Raw genomic sequence first — 20,152 nt, 5'->3', positions numbered from 1 at the left:
CCCCCTTCCCCTCGTGGACGGCTCTGCCGCCACGAGCTCTTGGGAAGGAGGGGCGCGCTGTCGAGCGGAGACCCTCGATGCCACCGTCGAAGCACCGGCGCGCCCTCTCGCCATGACAGAAGAGAGAAAGAAGCCAAGGTGGAAAGAGGCGGATGGTGAAGCATTGAGGGGTGCCATCTCCCCCCCCCCCCGTTTTTTCTTATAAAGGGGTGGGCTCGGGGCTCAGCCGCCCCGCTCAACCAATCCAGCCATCAAGGGCGCAAGGGAACCAAGACCGACCCGCTGCTCCAATCAGCGGCGGCCCGGTTTCTCGCCTCGTCATTCAAGGCCCGCGCCCGCCGCCTGCCATCTTCAAGGCATGGAAGACACGTGGCGAGCAAACAGAAATCGAGGGGACAAGTGAGGCGACCGTTTTCCACCCCGTGATCGCGGGGCCCGGGCACCTCGAAGGCCATGACCCGAGTCCACTCAGTAAATGAGCCGCGCCCCTACGCCTCCCTCTTTTTATGGGGAAGGCGCGAGCCGCCTCTTTACCACGATGTGACGCATGAGGGCAGCGGCCGCCCCACGCATGCCCCCCACGTCACACACAACCCTCCACGACGTGCATTCAACGCGGGTCGTGGAGAAGCGCAAGCGAGCGAAGAAATTACCGCGGTAAAATTCCGCCCCGCCTGCCCGCGCACCGTTCTGGGCCTGGCCCAACAACGCGTTGCGCTTATGTGTGGCCCAGGCACGGGGCTCCTGTTGTTGTACAAAAGTAGGGGCTCTCCTTTTTACCCCTCTACTTGTGCACGGGCAGTCAGGGCCGCGCCTGTGGCCACACTTAGCAGGACGAAGGGAGGGAACAGAAGCACAAGACGGGCAAAACAACGCCAAGACCAGAGACACAAAGAGCAAGAGGGAGAGGCGTACTCCCTAGCAAGACCCTTGCCGGGGCGGCCTCCGCGGCCCCGGCAAGACCCTTGCCGGGGCAACTTGCCCAACGCCAGCAGAGCGAGCCGCCCTTGAGCCCAAGGGTTCCGGACGCCAACAACCACGTTTGGAACCCAGGCTCGGGAGGCACCTCCGTGGTGGCATGCAAATCTTTCTTAAGATCATAAACACACAAGATCAAATGAGGACCAGAAGACGGCGATCCTCGGCGAGATCTTTGCCGAAGAGATCCACGAGACCCCCGGCAAGACCCATGCCGGGGCCCCGGCAAGGCCCTTGCCGAAGACACCTACAGGGCCGCAGCCAGGCCCGCCTCTGCCAAGACTCCACTGCCGTTCCCATGCAGCTACCAGCCCAGCCAGCTGGGGAAGCACCTGCGTGGTGACGTGCGGCTTCCAGGCCAACTCAGTGAACACCTACGTGGTGGCATGCAAATCTTCGTGAAGACCCTACCACCATGCCATCTCAGCAGCCTGCCAGCCTACGTGGCGCTGCATGCCTCGTTGGGCTGGACGCGTGTCGGAGCAAGACGGAGCAGCAACGGACGGGACAGGCCTCGCTGCCGCCCCCGATAAAGCAACGGGACACCTAAGAAGCGCATTTAATGCCCCTTGTCCCGTAATGACAGGCGATAAGCTTGTGTACTGTACACCTTTCCACCTCCTGTGTGCCACTGTAGCAACCCCTTTGCCTATAAAAGGAGGCCCGAGGCGTCCAGGAGAGGGATTCGGATTTTTGGACTAGAGACGCACCGTAGCTAGTTCAAAAACTCAAGAACACTCAAATACACACCAAGCAGGACTAGGGTTTTACGCATCCTCGCAGCCCAAACCTGGATAAACGATCTTTGTGCTGGCTCCTAGACCTACTCTTTTCATGACCCCGCGCCCGCCAACCGTAGAAGGGGTCCCAATGATCCCATAGGTGTCGTTCCCACCGACAAAACCAGAGAGTACAAAGTCCAAGAAAGAGAAAGACACCGCCTGACTAACGCGACCCAAACAGAAACACAAGTTACATGACGAACACAGTACAAACTAATTCACAAGCACTTCTCACAAGACTTATACAACTGATGGCTGGTGTCACACTTTTTTAATTAATATGATCCATAACCTGGTCTAGCGCCATGAAGACCATGTCGAAAACCCTCCTATTTCGTTATTTCCAAGTGGAGCCGGTCACAAAGATGATGATGGCACTTACTATGTGGCCATCTGCAGCCTGCAGCGCCTTCAAGGCCCTGGAACGGCACATACTTGCATCATCACGAGATTGGCATCCTTCTTGTCAGTGCCAGTCTCAACGGTCTCCTCGTTATCCTGAGCTGTTGCGATGGATGGCTCGCCTTTCGAGATGACGTTGGACAGGTTCAGCACCTTGAACTGCGAAACGGCTTTGTAGCTGCAGCTGAGTGCTTAGGTCCTCTGTTTTTATTAGATGCAAAGATTCATTGATTTGAAGCATTATCATGTCAAGATTCTATTTTATACTACTCCCTCCATCTAGGTGTATAAGTCATCTTACGAAAACCAAATAATCCTAAAACACTTAGGCGCGGTACATTAACTCTCATCTCGTTTCTTGTTTTGTGACATATCAACCAATAAAATATGTGGGTCATGCATGCTTTAAATGATTTGAGACTACCAAACACGACATGCATTGGTTAGTTCGTTGCATGCATTGTTATTAATTAGCAAAAACACATTAAGTTCTCTCGTTTTCCCCTCCACCTTGGTCACGGTGCGCAACGTAAGATGACTTACACACCTAGACGGAGGGAGTAGTTGGTCTGTTGGTTTTAGTTGTAGTCAATTGACATAACAAGCATGAGCTTTGCCATTCCTTTTAGTAGGAATACGTTTTACAACCTACTCCCTCCGTTCCTAAATATTTGTCTTTTTAAAGATTTTTCAAATCGACTACCACATACGGATGTATATAGACATATTTTAGAGTGTAGATTCACTCATTTTGCTCTGTATGTAGTCACTTGTTGAAATCTCTATAAAGACAAATATTTAGGAATGGAGGGAGTAGCAGGGAACGAAAAGAGATGAACAGGCCTGGGAAGTAGACCCCGACCCCCACGTCGCCCCCGCGTTGGGCGTCTCGGGAGGTTACCAATCCAAGCCACCACCGGTGCCTCACCGCCTCCCTCCCCTCGCTCCACCGCCGCCGAAGGACGACGCCAGGCTAAGACCAAAAGCTGACGGCGGTGGCGGAGGTCGACCTTCCTCTCGCGGTGTGGGGGTGGTGTGGGGCCCCCAGGCGTATGGAGGCGTGGCCGTCTGGGTCTTGGCGGCGCGGCGATTGTCCTGCTTCAGGCGGCGGCGGCCCGTACGGCTTTGGACCGGCGGCAGCGGTGTGGAGGGCCTGGTGGAGGGGCTGGCTACATGCGGGTCTGGTCTCCAGTAAGATCTGGCATTGTCGGTGTGGCCTGCACGCTGTGCGGCAGCGGAGACCGGGGCGGTGGCCCCGGGCGGCGGTTCTGGTCATGGCCTGCTCGTAGTGTGATGGAAGGTCAAGCGGGGCTGACCTTGGGGCGGCGCTCGAGGGGTGCGGGACCTAGCACACGGAGGTGAAGGTTGCGTCTGCGGGTGCCATTGTATGGGCGACGATAGCGGCTGGCGCGGCGGTGGGTTTTCCTTGTAGCACCCGGAATCGGGGCGGCGGCCCCTCTTCTTTGACGGCGGCAGACTCCGAGGTCATGTGGATCTAGAGGTGGTGATGGCCTTCTGAAGCTGGTGGCGGTATGGGACATGCCCTACATCAACAGACCGGGTTCCATTCGGCTCGGCAGGTGATACATGCGTCTCTCCCGAAGTCCTTGAGATGTGCTTCTCGCCGGCAGATGAAACCTCTGTCGGATGCTACGCACAACGTCTCATGCGGGGGTGTCAAGTCATGCCTGATATCGGCCCTTGTTGCACGTTGGCTCTGGCTGAGGTCTCGTGTCTAGCCTGTTGCTGCTCGATCGAAGGTGGTGCGAAGGTGGCGGGAGGCAGGCAGTATAGGACGGCTGTGTTCTATTGTCTTCTTCAGAGGTGTCCGATTATGAGGCGTCGGTAGCCGGATTGAACGACAACGCGTATCTGTGTTGTGACCTTGCTGAAGGAGGTGGATTGAAGCTTGGCTTTGGGAATGAGAATCCGGAAATCAACATTGTGTTGAACTCGCCATCACCGGGTCACGTGCGGTGATTCCTTCTTAAACGTGTAGCCTAGCGGTGGCGTATTTTTTGTTTTGATGATATCTAATGTGCTCACCAACCTTCCTCATTCTAGCACTTATAAAGGGCAAACTATATATGTATCTCCTTGTAGCCTCAAACTATGCTATCTGAACAGTCCAGCCAAACAAACACAAAATTAGCCGTGGCTCCCGTGCGAGAGAGCAGTGACAATTAAAATGGGCTGTATCCATGCAATCTTTTGATAAATATGAATGGGAGACATACGGAAGCCCATCATTTCAGAAAACCCTATGGGACGTAGAACAAGTGTCAAGCTGAGTGTTTCCAAGGAGGGAGGTGGTTCCCGGAATTAAGGTCATAGCAGGTGAAATAAGAAAAATTGTAATGGTCGCCCGCTCCCCCGTCAAGAGCCAGTACAGCCTTGTACTGTTAGCTCCCCAGCAACGCAACGGACTTAAAATTACTGAAAAGGAAACAGGATAAAAGGAACCATGTGCGCAAATCAGATGTATTTTCGTGCCTCATGCTTCTCAACCACCTCAAATTCAATATACAAGCATTTTATAATATAGAATTTCAGGGTCCAGCGTTGGTGCAATTTCGCAATTGCCTACATTTTGCAATATACAAGTATGCCCCAGGCTACCGCATTGATCGCTGAAATTGCTTTGAGGGCTGAAGGGATACCGCACTGATCCTGTGCAATGGCGGTGGGTAGGTGGTGTGTCAGGTAGAGAGAGGGAACGTGGTTGTTAGAAAGTATTGTATGTATATATGGTGTATGTATAATCCGTATTTACCCTGCTAGGATTAGGCGTTGGGTGGGTCGTTGTAATCTTGTAGTTAGGTAGTTCAGATCGATGCAAAAAAAAAAAAGTTAGGTAGTTCAGATTGATCGGTATCCCTTGCATAGACTTGACGTAAGGATCAATCCGGGAACACCTGTCTATCGAAACCTTGTAATATGTCCATCTATATAAACAACAGAACACGTCCCTACTAAGGCATACACTTCACGCCAATTTACATGGTCCAGGCTGAGTATTCCTGAGGAGGGAGGTGGTTGTGGGGATTAAGGACATAGCAGTACAAATCAGAAAATTTGTACAGCTTGCCCTAACTCAACAACGTTGTACTAGTTCCTCAGAAAAACAACGGACACAGAGAAACTGAAAAGGCACAGGATAAAAGGAACAATATACATGTCTTTTGCGTCTCTTGTTGCCTTTTCAGTTGTGTTGCGTTTTATCCTGTTACCTTTTGTCTGTTGCGTTTAGATGAATTTTAGATAAACTGAAAAAGCAAGATACACGGACACAGAGTACCAATTAGACGAATTTTTGCACCTCTAGCTTCAACCCCCTCATCTTCCAACCAGCCTTACCTCACGCACTCCAGGGTTGCTGCAATTTCACAATAGCCTACATTTTACAGTATACGAGCAAGTCGTGGGCTGCCGCATTGATAGCTGGAATCTCTTTGCAGACTGAAGGAGTATGACACTAATCCGTATCCACTGATCCTGAGCAACAGCGGGTAGGAGTGAGTCAGGTAGAGAGAGGAAATGTGGTGAGTGGGCACGCGTGGAGGAGGGAGTCGAGATTGAGTCTGCTCGACTGAGAGGCGGGACTAATATAAAGAGAGGGTGTGGTCTGAGGCAGAAGCCAACTAGCCAAGTCTGAGAGAGGCCCTCGTTTGCAGGAAACCGATCCTTACAATACACCACATGTGAGCAGAGCATCCATATGTTGCCAGGCCTATTTGGAGAAAGGGCGATTAATGCTCATGTATGGTGCACATTCCAGGACTTGGACACAAAATTAATAGATGTATAGCTAATGTACTCACCAACCTTCCTCAGTGCAGTACTTATAAAGGACATACTACATCTGTATCTCCTTGTAGCCTCCAACTATGTCACCAACCTTCCTCAGTGCAGTACTTAACAAACACAAACAGAGTCAAGGTTCTCGAGCGAGAGGTAGTGACAATTACAATGGGTTACACCAATGGAATCCATTGAGAAATATGAATGGGAGGCATATGGAAACACATAACTTGAAAATATCATATGGGACGTAGAACCACAATAAGAACCAGTACATCTGCAGGCCCTTTGCTCGCAGCCTTGCTGGGGGATGGACGGAGAGGGTGTATGATTGCCGGCTAGCCAGCAGTCCAAGAGAGATCGTGAGTGTGTTCCTCTTGTTGTGGTAGCAATTGCAACAGCCTCAAGCTCTGTCATGGGGTGCCTTAAGCTACATGAGTCTTTTTGCCGTTATTAACCTGTCTGTTCCACTCAGTTTTCAAATTCAACTGAATGAAATAATGAGTATCTAGAAACCAACTAGAAATTTGTCTCATGTTAGGTACCACGAATGTATTTTGGAATAAAATTCAAAAGCTAGCTACATCAACATATCGTCTCAAACGCACAGTGGCATGCCGTTGGAAGCAAAATTTGGAACAACCGATTCAGATTTTCCGCATGTAGGCATGCAGTTTGTCGGTCGCCTTGGTTTGGTCACTGCGAACTCGTAACATTCATGTGCGCACGCACAGAGACACAACAAAATAGATATAATACAGAATTATAGAACTTAGAAAAAGTAAGCCATATGCGGATATAATCTTGCCAGCTTTAAATGTGAATAGCGTCAGCAGAGGATAAAACAAAATGAAACTCTACAAGCAAAAAGAGAAGAGTTTGGTTTGTACACAACAAAAATATGTTGTCTCAGTAGACGGTAAAAGTGATGCTAACACACTTATATTGTTATTATAGGAAATACACTATATATATATATATATATATGACATAAGCATACACACAAATGCATACAAATCTACCTATCAACCTATTATATATTTAAAAAATATTGGAAGATGATTCCATGGTTCACTCTAAGAGGCCAGCATCTTCCATTCTTTCTTGTTAATAAAGAGACAAATGTACAACAATTACAGCCGCATTTTTTTATTATGTAAGAATTCGACACCTATGCAGCATTTTCCATCTCAAGAATTGCACGAATACATATATATTTTCTTAACATAATGTACTCGTTTTAATACCTAGCCGCAACACAGTGGGGTCAATTTGGTAAGTTGACATCAATCTATTCAATTCTTGAAAATTGACGGAAGTTCATACGTTACAAAAGAATTTGTGGATTGCAGAAGACTAATGACCACCGCTGAGTTCAGAATTTTTATAACAGTTGAATTGTGCTCATGATCCCCATGGATTTTCCATTTGAGCAACACTGCAGGCTTCTTCTGTAAAACTGATGTGTAGTTCTTCAGGCATGCTTGAACATTTCTATACTTAGCCAATGCAGATAGACAGCCACAATTATCATAGGATGTGTCAAGGGCACAAGTAGGCAGTAGTACCTGTTATGTGAAATATCAAAGTAAATGATAGTAACTTCTTACTGGATTTGACTTAGCTAACAGGAATTTGGTCCTACATAGACAAGTACAATATCTAGATATTATATTATATGGTTTCTAGTAACTAAGTAAAATGTTCATAATCAAGAATCACCTGCAGACGGGAAAAAAGCAATTTGATGATCATGCGTTCTGATTTGAGATTCCCTACCTATCATTTTGGATAGCAGACATAAGTTGGTTCTCATATGGTGGAAGCAGCTTGGACACAACGACGGCATAGGAGAAACCCACAAACAATACGATCCCAGATGCAACGAATGCTGACCCCATTAGCTGATATCTGGAAAATCATAAGTTGTACATAACAAGAATCTGTTCTTTGTACATAAAAAGAATCTGCTGGTTGTAAGTACGATGCCAGATGCAACAAATGCTCACCTCATTAGCAGCTTGGACATAACAACGAAGTAGAAGAAACCCACAAATAATACGACTCCTCATGATTCTTTCCAGCTTTAGATGTGAATAGCATCACACTACTGCAGGAATGCCTAGGAGTGACGGATGGTAAAAGCCCAGCAGTGGCGGGCAAGGCTCTTAGGGGCGCCCATTGCTGACCTCCCGCCACTGCTATAATGGCATCAGTGGCGGGCGCTCGCCAGCCACTGGTAGAATCTCTGCAGTGGCGGGCATGCATGCCTCGCCGCCCGCCAATGCAGCATAACGTAGTTGTGACGGGCAAAGAATAGCGCTCGCTACTGATATAGATTTTTGTTCACATGAATTTATTATGCTCGAATTTGTACACATGATTTACAAAGAGTAAACTGACAAAAGTTTATAATCTGACTGAACCAGGCTTAATCCATTATAAGAAAAAATGACAAAGCTTCACATTTGCTCCACTTAACACACTAATATCACAGTACCACATCCATCTTAACAAACTCACTAACACGTCATGAGCTTAAAAATGTTCATATCTGCCACTTATTTCTAAATGAGGTCAACGACAACCATCATTTGTCACTTGTTGTGGCGGTTCTGCAGCAAGACCCACCACAGCACAGCACCTTGGTCCGGCACAACCTTCTTTATTTTCTTCTGATGAGGAAACCATCGAATTGAAGCACTGTGATGTTGGGATATTCCATTGGTATGTTGATTTCACTTTGAAGTCAATTGAAACACCGATAAGATTTACAACCTAGCAGAGAACTAGTAGAAATTAGACTACAGAGAAGAAAGATAGCAGTACGCGTAGGCTATTCTGTCAAGGCAAACATGTGTGGCATATCATTTGCAATCTTCAAGGCAAGCTGCAAATGCAAGGGGCGAGAGGTGGTGTCGCTGAAGATCGGAGCAGTTCGCTCCTTGCACAAATTTCAGATGAGGTACGAGCATGGTTTTAAATAGCCCGCTATAGCACGCTATAGCATTTAAAAGAGGTCCTGCGCTAAGAGTCTTTTGTCCAAACACATGAGCAAACGTTTTAAATAGCTCTCTATAGCACCGCTATAGCACGCTATAGCATTTAGAAGAGGTCCGCCGCTAAAAGGCTTAGCGTGCTATTTAAAACTTTGGGTACGAGGCTATAACATTAAGCATGGTTCTGGTTTTCAGTACAGGCTCTGAACACACGGTCTCCCACAAGCTTAGCAAATCAGTGTTCAGGTTAGAGGACAGGGTTAGCCGGAGACAATGGAGCAGAGTACATACATGTAGTGAAACCTGTTTTGAGAAAGGGCAGTTAAGGCATGGGTACGAAGCAAATTCAAGGACTCTCGCAAAATTAATGGAAGGATAACTAATGTGCTCACCAACAATTACAAAAGGGGGATGCCGTGTATATGTATTCTACTTCTTGTAGTCCCTAACAATGTTATCCCGAGCGGGAGAAGGCGGTGAAATAAATCATGGGTTGGATCGATGCAACCCATTATGAAATAAGAATGGGAGGCGTATGGAAACTCATCATCTCGACGGAGCACGTAAGACATCGACTCATCCCAAGTCAAAGTATTGCTGAGGAGGGAAGGCAGCAGCCGAAACTCTGGAATACTCCCGGGGTAGATAAGATAACAGTACAGATCAGCCCAAACTACCCAACCTCATTCCACGCAGATACTGAAAATGGTGCAGATCGATTTCTCCCCCACTTCCTCCTCAACCCCCTGAACTGCAATCCATGTTGACCTCACCAAGACCTAGAGCTAGGGTACACAAGGAAAGCAAAGGGGGGAAACGGGACTTGGGACTACCTCGCCGAAGGCCGCCGCATGTCTAGTCGCCGGAATCGATGCGCCGCTCTTGAGCAACGGCGGGTGGGGGTGGGTACTGTACAGAAAGCAAGCGAAGCGGGTGGAGGCAGTGGAGATTGGGAGCGGAGCGGGCGATCTGCCTTCGGGGTCGGCGCTCGAGGCGAGACGAACGGACAGGGACAGAGAGATGAATGGGCCGGGTTGGGCCGGAAGCGAACAAGCCAAGCAGAGAGAATGGCGCAAGTGTGGTCTCACCAAGCATGACCACAACCGTAACAATCTAGTACAACTGTAAACTTTTTGGTTTTTGTACAGCAATACAACGTAGGAGCATGTAGTTTGCTGATCCTCAGATGTTAAAACTCCTACGAAACCTACATGACCCTACTAGTTTCATCACAGACACAGAACCTCCAATTTCCTTGTGGACCCGCAAACCTGACTAGGGTGTCTGGGCTGCGGAAGCCATCCAATGCCGACTTGTATTGGTCCACGGAGCGGTCCGGACGCGATTTCTCTTGCAAACTGGAGTCAAAAGTGGGGGAGGTTTGCCGGTGTCCGGGCCACTCCCAAGCCCACTTCTAACCGCTCTAGCCCACCCAAGAACCCCCCCCCCCCCCCCGCCCGTGCGCGCTCCTGCCCGGCGCCACCTGCCCGCATTCATGCCGTTGTAGAGCGCCGCTCCGCATTGAAGATGGCCCAGGGAGGACGTGGCCTCTCACTGCCTCCACCATTGAAGTGGCGCGCCAGCCGAGGGCACCGCCCTTTGCGCGCCCGTCTGAACACGCCTCCTCACCGCATTCATACACCCCCATTACCCCCGCATGGAAGCCGAGAAAACCTGCTCCAGCCACACGTCCGTTCAAGAGCGGGCCGGCATTAAAGCCGAGCTCCTCCCAACTGCCTTCTTTTTAAACAACGGCATGCGCCGGGCAAGAATAACAATTCTCTGCCGCTCCCCCCATCTCCTACTTCACCATTTTCTCCATCATTTTGATGGCATCCAATGGGCAGGAAGAGGAGTTCTCGGACATAAAAGCCGGCATGGTGGCCGGCCAAACCTGGCGGATACGAACGAGGCAGCTCGCTGCTCCACCCACCTCTCCTAGACCGCGGGAGCAAGTTGCCGCCCCAATCCGGCGCGTGGTTCAGCAACTCGCTGCTGCAAGCCAGCTCGTGGAGGAGTGGCGAGTTGCTCTAGGCTGGCACGGAGGGGAGCACGGGGGCATAGGCATGGACGACGTCACGTCGTACCATCCCTCCAGTGCCTACGACCGCGCCATCCGCCGTCGGCGCGTGCGTAGCCGCGCCATGCAGACAGAGAAGAAGGCGGGTGCGCGGAGCGAGATCTACGAGCCGGTGGCCAGCGCATCCGCGTCCACATCCGCTGGCAACTTCGAGGGAAAGTAGAACACGGGAGGCCGCCGCCGCTTGGGTCCGAGGAAGGCCACCGCCAGCGCATCGTCGGCTTGTACAGCCGGTGACGTGCCCGGTTTCTTCTTTATCTTTGACCACACTGGTTTGGGCGTCCACGGAAGCACCCTTCCCCTCCGGCTGAAGCACCCTCTTCGCCACACTCCGATGAGCGGCGCAGCCAGACATAGGGAATATACGGGGGAGAAATGCCTCCGGGACTCCCGGCAGTCCGATGACAAAAGGATCTGCCACGGCCGGTCATAGACTAGTGTAGTGTATTCATGTTGTGGGAGTGGAGCTCCGCGCGACTGTACGTGCGCATAGTTTTAAATTTTAAATTAAAATATTTCCAAAATGTAACCGTTTGCGTCTAGTTTGTATGAAATCCGTCATGTTTGTATGAAATCTGGTCGAGTTTGCATGAAATCCGGCCGTGTTTGCATGAATTTCGTCCGGTTGGTTTGAGTTGTTGTGAAAATGTATGCAGCTATTGTTGGATGGCTGCCTCCGCGGACTGGTCCCCTCCCCCTCCATTGTTTACAGATAGATGCAGGAGGTTCTTTGCGGGTTGCCGTTGGAGATGCCCTAAATGGCAACATTCCACATTTTTTTGAAAACGAGGATTACCTCTGGCCTCTGCATCTGGACAATGCATGCAACCATTTTATTAATTATTCATAGACCTTACAAAGTAGTACATCAGGTAGTCTGAAGCCACCATCCTAGCAACATCTTTCGCTACTCCTATCTACTTGATGAAGGGGTGCCGATAGTCCGAGCCTAATACCAAACAGACATTGCACAAATGCCTAACATGTAAAGCCGGAGGCCCCAACCAAACCACATACTGGGTTTGGGATACAAACCGGTCTGACGCACTCTCATGTGTCGCCGCCGCCATCTTCCACCAATCCATCTTCAGAGCAAAAACTAACGCACCGACCTTGCCAAGCCTCTCTGCCATCGACGCCACCATGACGCCAAATAGCGTCCTCCTCCTGCGCGAGTCCATCTCCGCGCATCGGACACCGAATCTCCACTGTGCCATGCCGCCGAGATCCGCCGTCTTTGATGTGGTAAATGAAAAACATTCAACATGGCATGACCAAGAGAATGCTTTGCGATCCAACAACTTATTATCCGTACACAATTCCACCTTCCAACACCCTGTTAGTAAAGATATGACATGACTGATTTCAAATGGAGAAGTGTGCTGAAAAGTTGCCTCAAGATAGTATAATAACCTGTACTTGAGAACAAGATTCAAAATATAGATTGAATTTTTCAAACTCATGGACAGGCAGTGCAGCACACAGTTAGGAACAAAAAAAATTGAAGGTTATAAACACCCTATTCGGATTTTCACTACAGCACACAATCAAACGTTAATATGCCTAGGAAATCTATGTGCCAATAGTTTGAAAGGAAACACTAATAAAACCTCGATTTCAAGATGACATGATGGAAGACTTATATCCAGATCCATCATCCTACAAGGAATGCCAACTACAAGTTTGACCCAGCTAGCATGGAACCGCTGCTAGACTCACCACATTGCCTTGGCGCAACATGAACTTCCCTTTTTTCCTCTGTTGCAGACACCATTGAATTGACAAACCATGATGTTGAGATTTTCTGTTTTGCTAGATGTTGACTTAAGTTTGGTGTTAGTTGATGTTGGGATAAGATTTACAAGCTATGACATATCAGAAAGGAAAACAGAGGCTACTGAGAAGAAAGATAGTACTAGGCTACTCTGTCAATGTAAAAAAAGGATGACATGGCATTTGCAATCTAGAAGAGTACCTGCGACTGCGAGGGGCCGCGGGTGATGTTGTTGAAGATTCGATCATTTCGCCCCTTGCACCAAATCCAGATAGTGTATGAGGAACGTTGAGCATGGTTTTGGACTTTTGGTTTTCAGTACAGGTTCTGAACACACAGCCACAGACAAACTTGGCAAAATGGGTGCTGGGTGTAGAGGCCATGGTGAGCTTAAGACAGCGGAGCAGAGCACACGTCTGTAGCATACCTCTTTGCAGAAAGAAAATCAAGGCTTGGGTATGAAACATACTCCAGGAGGACCATTACTTAGTCACAAAATTAATGGATATATAGCTAATGTGCTCACCAACCTACCTAAATCTCTTGTACCATCTAACTATGTTGTCATGTTAGTACTAGCAGCCAAAAAAAACATACTCGAGGCTCCCGTGCGTGCGTGTGCGTGTGGGTGTGTGTGTGTGTGTGTGTGTGTGTGTGTGTGTGTGTGTGTGTGAGAGAGAGAGAGAGAGAGAGAGAGAGAGAGAGAGAGAGAGAGATATGTGACAATAAAATACAAGCAGACTCAAGGCTCCCATGCTATGACTAATATGACCTTATGTAATTCACACTAACACGCATTTCATCTAATGCAGAAATTGAGGGTAGTAGAATTATCCTCCGTTTGGATAGGTCATCGAGTTGATGTCGACAGTCAGTAGGCGTAGCAGTGTTGTCTTGCAGGCCTCCGGCACGTCGCTGGGTTTGTTTGATCTTCACGTCATTGGGCAGCACCTCCACATTGGTTTTTGGAGTGAATTTTGGGAGGTAGGTAACCTTCTGCGATGGACTAATCAGTACATGCTAGTCAGCCCCTTATATATATTGTGTCGTCTTTGACAATGGGAATTAACCATATTAGCGTAAGCCAGCCCCCAATAATGTACAGAATTTGTTAAATCATGAAATTAGTTGATGGGCCCACGGTGAGCTATGGTAATCAACATTTTAACCATCTGGTCAACTAATAATCCTAACATTCTCCCACTTGATCGAATTGTTAACATCATTAGTCCATACCTCAACAAAATTACCATACCAAGGTAATGTATTCACAAGAATCGCATAATTTTCACTGGAACCCCGTTAACTAGTATAACATATACTCCGCCTCGACACAATATGTTCCCGGTAGGGAGTCTGAATGTGCATTCAACTGTATTCCGGTCTTATGGTCATAGTAATTTGTTTCTATTTCATAATGTGCACTCATTTAGCAAAACAAACTTTCTTATTGTCCAGATCAAAATTTGAGATCTCGTCAATGCCATTAATAGGCTTTCAATTATTCTTATGCTAGAAAAAATTAGTTGTAAGTGTTTAGTTTGGCGATAAGCGATCATGGACTTGGTATGCACATGCTGAATTTAATATTTGATCTTCAACATTATTTTTAACAAAATGACTCACTCGACTTGTTGTTACTTCTAAACAGAAGCGCAGATTTTACCACAAAAAAATAAACAACAAAATATTTAAGCCACCAGGCTTTACCCGGTAGTCTCACAACCTGGTGAAAATTGCATCGTTATCACCTTTGACAATAGGTTTAGTGGTGGACAAGAAGTACATGATATACCGTCTTAACGTACATGCAATTCTCCTCGTTATTTTCCCTTGGGAAAATACATCCTATGTTTTGCGTTAAATGCAGAGACTGAATAGAAGCACCTTAATGTTGAGAATTCTCTTGTACTTGATGACATTCTTTTAATATAATTTGGCCTTATAAAGGTCATTCGTTATATAGTAGGGATAAATTTACATCCTAGCAGAGATCAACAAGGAACACGCATCCTACAAAGAATAAGGCAACAATAACCAACTCTCCTAATGCAAACATGGATGACACAACATTTGTAATCTTCAGGCCACCTGTGACTGGGAGACTGAGACGTGGTTTTCTATGAAGATTCGAGCATTTCGTTTATTCCACAAATTTCAGATTGCATACGAGACTATAAGATTGAGCATGGCTATGGTCTTCGTTGCACGCAATGACGGCTCTGCCCCCCACCAGCTTGGATAATCACTGTTGAGTGTACAGGCTCGTAGTGTGAGATGACACAATGAAGCAGATCGCCTTTTTTCTTGGGGACACCTGAAGCAGATCACTATTTTTTTTTGGGACGCCTGAAGCAGATCACACGTGTACCAGAACCACTTTGGAGAAAGGGAAATTAAGGCCCAGGTACGAGTACGTACGACGCATACTATAGGACCTGATATATACTCCATCCGTTTCAAAATAGATGACTCAACTTTGTACTAATTTTGTACTAAAGTTAATACAAAGTTGAGTCATCTATTTTGGAACAGAGGGAGTATATATAGCAACACTAATAGATGAATAAATTATGTGCTCACCAACCGTCCTCCGTCTAAGCACGGCTAGAACTTATAAAGAAGGATGCACTGCGTTGTAGTCTACTTCTTGTAGCCTCTAAGTATGCTATCAGGATAGCACTTTTGCTGGCAAGTAATAACATGAACGGAGTAGAGAGAGAGAGAGAGACAGTGTAACAGGTTGGACCATTGGAGTGGTTGTTAATGGAAGGCATACGGAAATGCATCATCTTCGCCGTTGTGGAGTTCAGAGACGAGAAGGTAGGGCAACATGAATGACATGGAGGAAAAGCTAACAAATGAACATAGCAGTACGAATCAGCTCAATGTTTACTAGGTCCATACGGAAACTGACGTATAGAGAAATTTAAAAAGGCACTAGAAGGAGGAAACCCAGCGGTTGGGCACGCGACGCAGAGGAGAGTAAACGCCTCATGGTCGCAGGGTCGTAGTCAGGGTCCGAGTAGTTGCTGCAGTGGCAGACCAAACAGAACGTGTTCCTGTGCATCAAAATCTCTGCTCTGGTCCAAACAGTGTACAACACATCAGAAGTCAACCAGTAAGCAGTAACACATGCATCAAAACACTAATCACGAAAAATTAAAAAATTAAAAGAAATAAGAGATATCGTCTCTTCCTTTTTATACCTGAACAACAGGTCAATGTAGCTACATACCGTGAACGCAGGCCGGAGGCAGCGGTAATCATCTCCCGGAACTGAGCCACAAGAAACCGCGGGATGGGCGGCATGAGTCTCTGATGGTGTTCCATCTCATCGACGGCAACAAGCTGCATGGTAGCCGCGAGCCATAGCCTGCCGGCCATGGATGCATTTAAACTGATTGAAGAAGGAGCCTAATATTACTTTGCTGTCACTTAAAATAGTAAAATCCTTACTAGAGCGCATGGTCAGATGGTAAAATGCTCACTAGAGCACAACGATCAAATGGTAAATGCCAAGGAAACCAACATGAATGTTTGAAATAGAACAGAAACAAAACCTCCGGTTCCACAACTGCAAAATCCAAGATACATGACTGAAGATTGTTATCTATACTCCATGATCAATCCATCATAAAACCACTGATAAGTACAAATTCGCCTCCAGCTAGCTTGGAGCCGCTCCCACACTCACCACATCTTGGTGCTGCTGAATAACCACGCCCACCAATGATCGTTAACCCATTCTCTCGCCTGAATATATCATTTAAAAACCTCTTCTCTACTTTCATCAGATAGAGGGACCATTATATTGAAGCAATGAAGCATCATGATCTTGAGATTTTGTTTTCTGCTAGATGTTATGTTGCTTACAGGATGGAGTAAACTGTCAAAACAAGTTTTTTTTCAAAAAGGAAGAGTATCCCAGCCTTGCATCGAGCGATGCGCACAATCATTTTTATTATATTATTCAACAAGACCCGACAAAACAAATACATGGATCAACCCAAAGCCACCTGCCTGGCAACCATTGTTGTTACAACTACAAGCTTGATGATGTGCCCTGACCTCGCATCAATATGCACCATCTAATCCGATGGCCTCACCAAGCCGCCTCTGGCAAAACCAGAGCACCAACCGGTCTAGTGGACCTTCTGTGCACCGCATGCACACACGCTTCCGATATCCCACCTTCAGGAGCGAGCAACGTATTCACCATCCAACTCATTATTCCGTGGATGCCACCATGGCGCCAGACAGTACCACCAACATGTGCTCGTCCATCAAGACACATTTGCCGCCGAGACTCCGCTGCACCATGCCGCCAAGACCCGCCGCCGTTGACGCGGTACATACGACACTACACCACCGCCTGGTCTAGATCGCCGCCAACACCAACTCAACGATGTCCAACGGCCACATAGCTCCCAAGGCAGTTCACTAAAGAAGAAATGACCTGGAAGGCACCGTCGCCGCCCACCGCAGTTAAGACATTCACCCGGGAGGGCATCGCAGCCGTTGCGGAACAAAGGCCTACTAGGGATTTAACCGATCTATATCCCGACCACCAGCTCCATCCACATCGAGACTAGTAAGACCGCGACCCAGATACGGAAGACCACACCTGGCAGAGAAGGCGAGTAGGCAACCAGATCAGGTGCCGCCAGCCGCCGGGAAAGCGATAACCATCACGCCCCCACGCAACACCACAAGACCTCCACGGCACCACAACACCACCACAATCATCCACTACCAGGCCACCGTCATATGCAGTTGACGGGAGTGAGCCGTCGCGCCGCCGCCATGGCGCAGATCCGGGGTCGCACACCTGCGCAATTGGGTGTCCCGTGCCACTTGATGCGACGTGAGAGGGAGGAGGGCCTCCGCCACCACCGTCGGCCGCCAGTGCTTATGTTGGTAGCTTCCTCCGGCGACAACGGAGGTGAGCAAGACAGATACGGCAGAGCCTGGTGGCTAGGTCTTGGGATCCTCCCGAGTCGCCCGAGAGGGGGGGGGGAGGGGGCGATGTGGGGGCGCGTGAATCCTCGTCCCACGCATAGGAGGTCCTCCATTCATTATCATTTTTTGGCATGACATTTGCAATCTTGATGGCCAACTGCGAGCTGGTACCGTTAAAAGTTCAAACATTTTGCTCCTTCCACAAATTCCAGATGTGCATGAGACTATGACATTGAAGATGGTTCTGGCCTTCATTACAACCTCAAAAGGCACTGTTGAGTGTAGAGGTCAGGATGAGATGGGGACAACAAAGTAGAGCACACACATATATGTAGCCAAACCTCCATGGAGAAAGGACAATTATGACTGGTGCGACACATATTCCAGGACTTGGCCACAAAGTTAATGGATGGTATATAGCTAATGCACTCACCAACCTTCCACGGCCTAAGCATTGCACTTCCATAGAAAGGATGCACTGCCTATATATGTAGTCCACTTCTTACAGCCCGCTAACTAGTGTCTTAGCAGGATAGTACTAGCTGTCAAATTAAAATCAACGGTGTTGGAGCTTCATGGAGAGAGAGCAAGAGAGCAGACACAATAACAATGGGTTACAGTGCAAGCCGTTGTGAATGGGAGGCATTTGGAAACACATCATGTGGAACCGAGTCATAGGACCGCCTTATTCGGTGCTGGGGTTGGAGCCGAGTCACGCGAGGAACGTACACGAGAGATAGACAGAGGAAGGTGTGGCCAAGAGCCTGAAACCAAATTTTGTTGCAGTTTCGCTGCTACTACTACGCTTCCCTATGTGTTTTGTTTGCCCAGAAACCATTTGTTCTCACCGCTGTCTCTACGTGCATCCTCTCACAGGGTACTTGATCACAGCTGCTGTAAAAATGAGATGTACTGGCAGGTTATCATGGGCATGCTAGCCGCACCCAAGCAAGGACCAAAGGCATCAACCCAAAATCTAGACTATTGAATGATGTCAGTCTTATTGAGCTAGCTATGGCGTTGTGTCACATTTAGTCTGAATTTCGTTTTCAGTAGGACATGGACAGATTATCTGATCATGTCAAAGACTTGTTTTTATGTTTTGCTTGTTGCAAATAACCATGACACGTGCTGCATTCACATGGAGGTTAGTTAGTTTCCGCTTATTCAGTTGTAAGCGCTGCACGATCCGGTCTTGTGGGATGGCACAGGCAATCAAGGATCGTGGAGGGCGTAGGAATCGGTCACGATTGCTAAGACGTCGTGCACCTGAGAATAAAAAAAAGGAGCAGAAAAGACGCAGGTTTTTACGCGTCGCAAAATCTCTCTCGCCTCCGTGTTCGCGTGTGTTCCCTGTGTGCGTGAGTCCACCGTCGGCGTGTTTGATCCGGCCTGAAAACCATCAATTGGTATACAGAGCCAGGTCGCGAGGTTTGGTGGCGATACGGCGGCGGTGATTGGAGGCGCAGCAGCGGCGGTGTGAAGCTGATGGCGGACAAGGTTGAGGTCAAGGACCTCTCGGGCGGGGCAAAGTATCAGCCGCCCAAGAAGCGCGCCGGCAGCGACGGCAGCTCAGAGGAGAGCGGGGCCGTTGTGGTGCGTCCGGTGCAAAGGGCCGCGAATGTCCCTGTCCAGTACCCGCAGCTGACGGAATCCAACTACTAGCTCTGGGCAGCGAAGATGAAGATCATCATGCGCCCCATGGGCGTGTGGTCTGCTGTCGACGGCGACAGCGACTACAACGAGGAGAAGGATCAGGGGGTGATGGCGGCGATCTCGCAGTCAATCCCTGACGATGTCATGATGATGATCACTGTGTTTGACACTGTGCGAGAGGCGTGGGCTCCCATCCGCACGATGCGGATCGGCGAGGACCGTGTCGTTCAGGCACGGATCCAGTCGCTGCTACGACGCTTTGATCGGCTGACGATGGCCGACGGGGAGGATGTGACCGCGTTCTCCCGGCGGCTCACCGCATTGGTGGGCGAGATCCGGTCCCTTGGAGAGAAGGTCCAGGAGAAGACGGTGGTGCAGCGCCTGTTCGCCGCAATGCCGCGACGTTTCTCGCCGATCATCAGCACGATTGAGCAGTGGGGTGACATTGGGAAGATGACGGTCGCTGAGGCTGTCGTGCGTCTGCGCACGTTCGAGGAGAGTGAATCCGATCGGCCGGACGATCGCGGCGGGAAGGACGATCAACTGCTTCTAGTCACCCGCGCTCTAGAGTCACTCCTGCAGAGAAACAAAGGGAGTGGCGGCGCAAGTGGCAGTGGGTCAAAGGGCAAGCCCAGCCAGAACCAAGGTGGGCATGGTGATCGCGGCAAGAAGCCCACAGCGGGCAGCACGAACGGCAAGCAGAAGAAGCACCGGAAGT

General features: G+C 48.7%; 1 long non-coding RNA gene across 1 annotated transcript; it reads right to left on the bottom strand.

Annotated features, from left to right (window-relative positions):
• Positions 1-8,658: 8,658 nt before the first annotated feature.
• On the bottom strand, positions 8,659-10,118 carry LOC123075559 (uncharacterized). The gene is made up of 2 exons (XR_006436163.1): positions 9,796-10,118; positions 8,659-8,741 (listed from the first exon to the last, which is right to left on the bottom strand). It is a non-coding gene; the product is annotated as an uncharacterized lncRNA (long non-coding RNA).
• Positions 10,119-20,152: the final 10,034 nt, after the last annotated feature.

Source organism: Triticum aestivum, chromosome 3D (genome assembly GCF_018294505.1).
Source record: "Triticum aestivum cultivar Chinese Spring chromosome 3D, IWGSC CS RefSeq v2.1, whole genome shotgun sequence".
NCBI lineage: Eukaryota > Viridiplantae > Streptophyta > Magnoliopsida > Poales > Poaceae > Triticum > Triticum aestivum.
This window is presented reverse-complemented; position numbering and strand designations above follow the sequence as displayed.